This window comes from Chaetodon auriga, chromosome 10, assembly GCF_051107435.1.
Source record: "Chaetodon auriga isolate fChaAug3 chromosome 10, fChaAug3.hap1, whole genome shotgun sequence".
Classification (NCBI taxonomy): domain Eukaryota; kingdom Metazoa; phylum Chordata; class Actinopteri; order Chaetodontiformes; family Chaetodontidae; genus Chaetodon; species Chaetodon auriga.
Window position 1 is genome coordinate 12,596,943 of NC_135083.1, and position 7,490 is coordinate 12,604,432.

The following is a 7,490-nucleotide window of genomic DNA, read 5'->3' on the forward strand; positions in this document are numbered from 1 at the left end:
CAGTTGTTTTCCCTATTACACAGTAAACGGGATGCAATCTCAAAGTGATTCCAGTCTTTGCACTTTATCACCACAAGCTTGAATGACCTTTAGGGACGAGCTGGTAAAGGTCGCTCATATGCTTAATGGATGAGAAAGCATTAACAGAAATGGGGTGAGGAGCCGCTTGGTAATGCCAGCAGAGAAAGCAGGAGTGCAGGCAGTGATTGACTTCTGCTGCCATCATGTGGTCGTTGTTGGTACTGCTCACCAGTACAAAAGCTAGAATCCCTGCATACAAATAGTGACCCCCTATACTGACTTGTATGTGCACATACATGTACCAACATCACTGTTTGTTTGAATGTAGGGTTGTAACTAATAGGAAACAGAGAAAGTTACAATTTCCCAGAGTCCAAAGTGAACTCTTCAAACGTTGTGCTTTTTCTGACAAATAATCAAAGACCCCAAATATTCTGTCATCTATCATAGAGGACTGAGTCAGAAAATCAGCAAATATTTTCCAACAAACATTCACATTTCAGACTCTGGAGCCAAAGAGAGAGTCTTTTGGCATGTCTATTCTAAAAATGACACCAGAGTTGATTTACAGGTTTTTAGAAAGCTTTGTGTGTGAGAGAGCTGCACGAAATCTGATAAATTGCCTCAAGTGATGTCACTTGAGTCAGTGTTGGTTGGGGCTGAAGACTAAAAGATTGAAAATGGAAAAAAAAATCTGAATCTGAGCCTGAACCGTCTGTGGTCAAGTAGCTTTGAAGATAGTGAAGCTGCCAGAGTTTGAAATGGAAGAAGACTGCATGAATAAAAAAGACAATATCTGTGCTTTGATTTTTCTATTGATTTTGATCATTGTCCTATCCTAAATCAGCTAACCATTTAAATACTCTTTCGGCTCTATTCAAATTAGTTTGTACAAATTGATATAGTAATGATAATAGCAGGAAGGATTATAATAAAAGATTGCATGTTTTGTGTTGCAGATGAGTGAGTCATCAATAGAAAGTACAGTATAATCACTGTGGTTTTCACTCCTTGTAAATAAGACCTGTATTCTTAGCTACAGCCCTGGTGACCACATGCTCCACCGACCGGAAAGCCACTGCAAGTTCACCAATGAGAGGTGAAAATCAAGAATTTCAATAAGAAATGTACAACGTGTTATAGAAACAAAAATATGTTGGAAGTTTTTATTTACACCTTATAACAGTCACACGTGTTCCACAGATTGAATCTAAAGTGAAAACATCAGTCCACTTCAGACGCAGCCAAACCCGCTGTAGCTGATCGATATGCATGCACATAAATCTCGATGAAACGCGCTGTATGCTGTGTAATGCCTCGGCAGCCTCAGCTTCTCAAAACACGTTGAAGCTGTTGGAAAAGTGGCCTCCACAATTTCCACCGTCATCTCTGTGGCTGGCACCTCCCATCCTATCCAGAACTTAATGAGACTCTTTAGCTCAGCAGGAGAGGCTGCGTTAAAAAAAAATAGCCGATCAGACAACACAGAATCTGCTCAAGAAAACAAAAACAGTAACAATGCTCTTACTTACCAGTTTCAATAAATCTTTTCAGGTAACCAGATACTCGACATACATCTATGCTGTCAGACTCGTCTTTTTCTTCGTCTCTGTAGCTGTCAAAGATGACCGTTATAGACGACGGCCATATGATGCAATCCAAAATCATCTGAAATCACATGTAACTCCTGCTGTGTTAAAAATAATGTGTGATCCTCATCACATTGGGCATTGGTGCAATTTAAAAAAGTAACAGTAAACTCTGATGTAAAGTTTGTGCAAAGAAAAAATGAATAGGCCAATCATACTGTTCGTTGTGAATCACATTGCTAACATTATTTTGTTATTTTGTACATTTGTCCTTTCTCACAAGTGTGAATTAGAGCCATTTATTTCCAGCATTGGACTAGTGTCAGATGTGCCTTTGCTGCCGTACCTGAGGTGTGACTTGTGCTTCTGATACTCTGGGAAACAGGATGGGGATTACATCTCTTCTGTGAGCGAGAAGTGGCCATAGCCCGGTCTCTTGTAAGCCTTTTCTGAAATGATCGATTTGACGCCGTGTTTGCTCAATAACCTGCAACACAGGAGACACGACACAACGCACAGAGTGATTAATCAGTTGTCTTCTCTCTGTTGCTTTAAAGTGGAAATTAATGAATTCGATGGAGGGAAGTTAGCATAGCCAGATGTTTGGACCTCACCAGCAATTACTAGATGTCTTCATATGTCCATTATCTTACAGTGCCAAAAAATAGCTCTTGGAAAATGTGAGACATTACTGAGTGATGCCACTTGGAAAATTTAAAAACTCGAAGACACTCTGGCTTCAGATGAATTCAGGTTTTGACTGAGAAAGTCTTATTGTTGGATTCTGCTGCAGATGTCAGTGCAGAGGGACTTCCGATGGTTGTGCCAACAGAGGGTGGAAACTGGAAATCAACCAGTGCCCTTTGGGTTGTAGCAGTTTTTTTGCTGTTGTTAACTTTTTTCCTTGAGTTGACAAGGAAACAGACTTATCCCTTGTTTGCTGACAAATAGATCTTAGCTCTGTATCTCCGTGACAACATGGTCTTTGCATTACATTGTTGACTGTCTTTTTAAAGTTCCTCTCCAGGCATTGGTTAAACTTTAAAATCTATTCTCCATTCATCAGAATAACACATTTAAAGGTTTTTTTTCCATTTGTTTAAATGTCACTCGACACATTTGCCATCATGTTGTATGCACGGATCTAAGCAGTCCCCGTCTCTGTCTCCACCCAGCCGTCCACCGCTTGCCTGCAGCTCCAGCGTACCTGTTCAGCAAACACACATAGGTGTGCTTGTTTTCTTTTTGCTGGCCTTTCATGTTTGAGCTGGAAACTGATTCTAAAGAGGAGCCACCCCATTGTCTTGTGCAGTTTTTTGTCAGAATTATCATAATATATGTAGCCATCATGTAATTCAGTTTGATTTTCAGGAGGTCTTTAAGGACATGATGAAATTGTATGCTATCTAATGACAGGGCATACGGTGTGTTCAGTACTAGTGTGGAGAAATTAACGTGAGTTGAGGAGCTAAAGTAGAGTAAACAGAAACACTTTGGCATTACTGCATGCAATAGAAGCTTTTCAGACAGCCATTTCCTGTTGGTGGCATTTGGTGCTGGCTGGTCCCACGACAGGCAGAGCTGATAGATGGAGTCAGATTCTTTTAATTCCACATCTCCATCAAGCTGGAATGAAACATAATGAAAAGCGTGTCTTATTGGTGCAGCATGCATCGAATAAATGACATTAGTTGCAAGTTTATGATGCTGAGTTCAGTGTATTGAATGATAGATTGAACCTTTTATAAGAAAATATGTGCCTCTGTATTTTTCATGTTCACCATTTTAATAGTGTCACGGATGTCGAGGTCAGGGCAGTCTTGTATTGTCACAGGAGCAGACTCCAACGAACCTCCAAAGAGAGCGTGAATAATGGCTGGGCTAAGTCCTGGGAGGCTCGGGCCACAATGGAGGAAGGTGTGGCCAATCATCCGGCCTGCGACCGTGAACATGTTATTGTCGAGCAGCTCATCTGACACTGATGGGATGAGGTGATCAGGCTCACCCTCGAAGATTTTGATGATGGCTGTACTTCCTTCAGTGGCATTAGGTTGAGGAGAGAAGAGAAGAGCACAAGACTAATGACTGAAAAGAAGATAAATCAGAGAATGAGGATGAATTCGTCAGTATGAGTTATATAGAATAAGTGATAAGAGTACTCTTAGCTCACCTTACCCCAGATCTGATAACCTATGTCAGTGATTGTTGTCATTAATCGTTATTATAAAGTTCACATAAATGGTCCATTTATCATCTGTTCTTTGAATTACTTAAGTCATTAATATTTATTTTTTTCATTTTTTTCGAGTATCAAATAGGGATTGCTTTGTTGTTTATTAAATTATCCACTGCACGATGAAAACAGGAAAAGACTGTTATTTTCCCTTTTTGATGCATACAAAAACAGGTAATATTCCAATTTAGTTACTCTTAAAGTAATTGATAACTTGAGCCTTATTTGCAGCACTTGGCATTTGCCTTTGGGTTGTGTGCATAGCTTGTAATTTTTCCTTATTTTTTATAGTGTAACTTGAAGGTCTGTAGATGCATGATGTCTGTAAATAGTCTGAATCAACTTTATTCTGTGCCGATGTTGTTGTGCCTAACCTAAGTTTATGTGGAATCCACTTATAAGCTTGAAAATTACTGTTGACATCATGTGACGGTTGACCCCGCTTCCTGTTGCAACATCACCTGTGAAGAAACATACATTTTTTTGTTACATAAATCACTTAATTGAACAGTTTGGTGACTTTAAATCGTAGTTTAATTCAACAGTGACTACCTTGAAGTTTGCATTGAAGTGGCGACGTCCACTGAACGTTGTCTCTCTTGTAGAATGCAACTAAAGCTCGGTCTTGCTCCTCTTTGTCTTGTCTGATGTCCACACTCAGAAATAGACTCTTTGAATGTCTGCTGCTGTGGAGAAGCTCTTGTGAAAATAGCCAACAAGCTTGTTTTGGATCTGACACTGTTCTCCATTCTGAGACAGCACAAAGAGCAGAACATGAAGATGAAGTAAGATCTATTTGAAATGTAAGTTGTCCACAAATGAAAAGATTAGATTAAAGAAACATGTACCGCCTGTGGTACTTGGTGAAGTTTCTTCTGTTTCTTCCATTTCTGTAGGAAGTGACTTGAACGTAATGGAGGGTCCGTTCCGATGATCTGAGAGACAGTGAGTTATAATGAGGTATAGGGTAAATGGGGAAAGGCTGTAAACAGATCTGCTGTTTGTATGTAAGAGTCCAGTGTTAGAACAAGTCCTCACTCGAAACATGTCAGTGTTCAGGGCTGCGATTTTAGAGGTATGCTGGATTGCAGCTTTTCTTGTGAGTGGCCCTCAGGCAGGAGGGAGCAGAGACTCATGCCTGGATCTGACCATTAGCTTGCAAATGTGTCTGCAGGATGCTGCTTTTGACTTTGGATGGATGAATTTGGTTAGAATTAAACATTGGGTTGATTATTTGGACATGCTGTTTCCCGTAAAATTCTAAACTTTTAAAAATCGTTTCTGTCAATTTGTAAACTTCTTGTTTTTCCTGTAAAATCTAGTGTTAAACTGTGTAATGTAGGTGATGGATTAATGACAAGAAACCTGCAAGGACCAGCAGTAGGACAATACAGTTTCTTAACAGGGTAAACTTAAAAAAGTGACACAGACTTACAGTTTATCATAGGAAAAAAGGATTTAGACTTGCTAAACATAGTCAATAATGCATAAGAACAAATGAACAGGGACTGATGAAAGTGTTGTGATCTTCATTTTGTAGTCAAACATTCAAATACAGTAAAGTTTAAAAAAAAAAAAAAAGACAACTTTCACCATGGCTTTAGCTTAACACGTTACTCTAGAGAGAAAGATTCATGCAGGACCTGGAGAGTAACATGGAAAAAGAAAGACTGAGTAATTGTCAGAAAGAGCTTGCAGCTGTGCTTACCTGTGAAGATCTGTGACACTCTGCTCTGTTTCTTGTGGTTGCTGTCAGTGCTGTTATTGGGTTGGGGGTGGGAATTTCAGCCCCCAGTCGTCCAAGCTGGTTTAACTTGTCAGTATAGGTATTGTAAATGCTGAAAGTGTGTGTTAGCCTAGGGCAGCTACATTTTTTCAAAGGGTATATTTTAAAGGTGACAGTCAACAGATTCTGCCTGTGTACAGACGCCTGCAACTAGTTCAACCCCTGCCTCCTACAGCCTGCATGTTAAAGTGTCCTTGGGCAACATAGTGAACCCCAAATTGCTACCGGTCAGTGCGTGTGTGAAGGGGTGAATGTGGCGTGTTTTGTACAGTCCAACTTGTTAGTTCTTAATGAAAATGATTTTTCTTACACTAAATAGGCAGTTTAAGGTTGTGCTGAACCAAAAAAGATAAAATAATAGGCATGGTGCAGACTTTGAAAAGCTGTGACTGGTTGATAAAAACATGACATCTTTAGTGAGAATGGACAGCTTACAGTTGATTACAGTATGTGATCTATTTGATCGGCCTATTAATGGGGGAAAATGACTCATCTCCATGGCCATGAGTGCCCGTTTGTGAGCCTGCAACATGTGGATACTTAGCACTGTGTGTGGTGTCTCTTTTTGTTTTGTGGGTATTTTCTCCTAAGCCAAAGTATTAGACAAATTGAGATTTTGACCTTATGATGGCGCTAGAGGTCAGAGGTCTTTACATCCTGGATATGTACCAGTTTAAACGGCAATCCATCCAATAGTTAATAGAAGCCAAACATGTGGTGGTGCTGCAGTAAAAGTGAAGAAGATGTCCAAAGTCACTAGGATCGATTCTTTGATGCACTTACATTTAGCACTCTGGAAAAAGGCATCCTCTGAATATCTTACTGTCATCTGAGAGACTTAGTGCATCCCCATGTCTTAGTTCCCCCAGCTGCATTCCAATTGGCTGTTCTCTTCATCAGTCAATGTTTGCTTTGACTGACAGAAACCACCCAGCATGCACTCCTTAATTTGCAGCCTTCACCTCCAAGATATCCCGCTCGGCCACTTTAAGTCTATGATGTGGGAAATTAGCAGAGCTCATCTTTTCATTGCAGGGGGCTGAAGATCAGATCCATATTGAGGCTGCGAAATGCCTGTGTGATAATGTGATAATATCAGTTTGTATTGAATGCATTTTTGGATTTTCAAATTGCAAATTACTCGCATCGTGCATTTTTTATTTTGCTGGTCAGTCAAGAACAGAAACAAATATTTTGTTTTAGCTGCACTTGATTTCTTTACAGCATGTATGAATCTCAGCTCCGTCACTAAACTTTGGATCCTCCCAAACTGAGCATGTCTGGTTCCTCTCAGCACCGTTGACACTTCTGGCCTTGTGATATGCAATCAATGTTGTATCTTTTTTAATCGTACATCACACACATACATTTGACACTCTGATGCCATCTAGTGTTAACAGTGCAGTCACATGGTACCATCATGCATAGAAACAAACTCAGGATGTTAGTGCAAACTTTCACTGGTAAATTCGTCTAAGCTGCATGAGTACGTCATGTTTTTCTGTTTGTTGTTGATCGGTATGTTTTTTTTTAATTGCTTTATTTTTCTTTCGTCACTAAAACTACACATCTGAGGCCCCACGTTCCAGCCAATATGTGAGCCCCCTTCCATCCCTCCAGATGCCCCTCTGGGTGACAGTGACACAAGTGTCCCATTGTTACAGCAGCATCTGTCAGGGTCTGTCTCATAGGGAGGACGTGCCTTAGGGACATCAGAAGATTAGCTATGACATTAACCCCCCGCCCCATAACACACACACACACACACACACACACACACACACACTCTTCACAGACGCTTGCACACTCCTACCCATAATCCCTCTGTTACAAGTCACTTCCCGTTTCATGAGCCACTGAG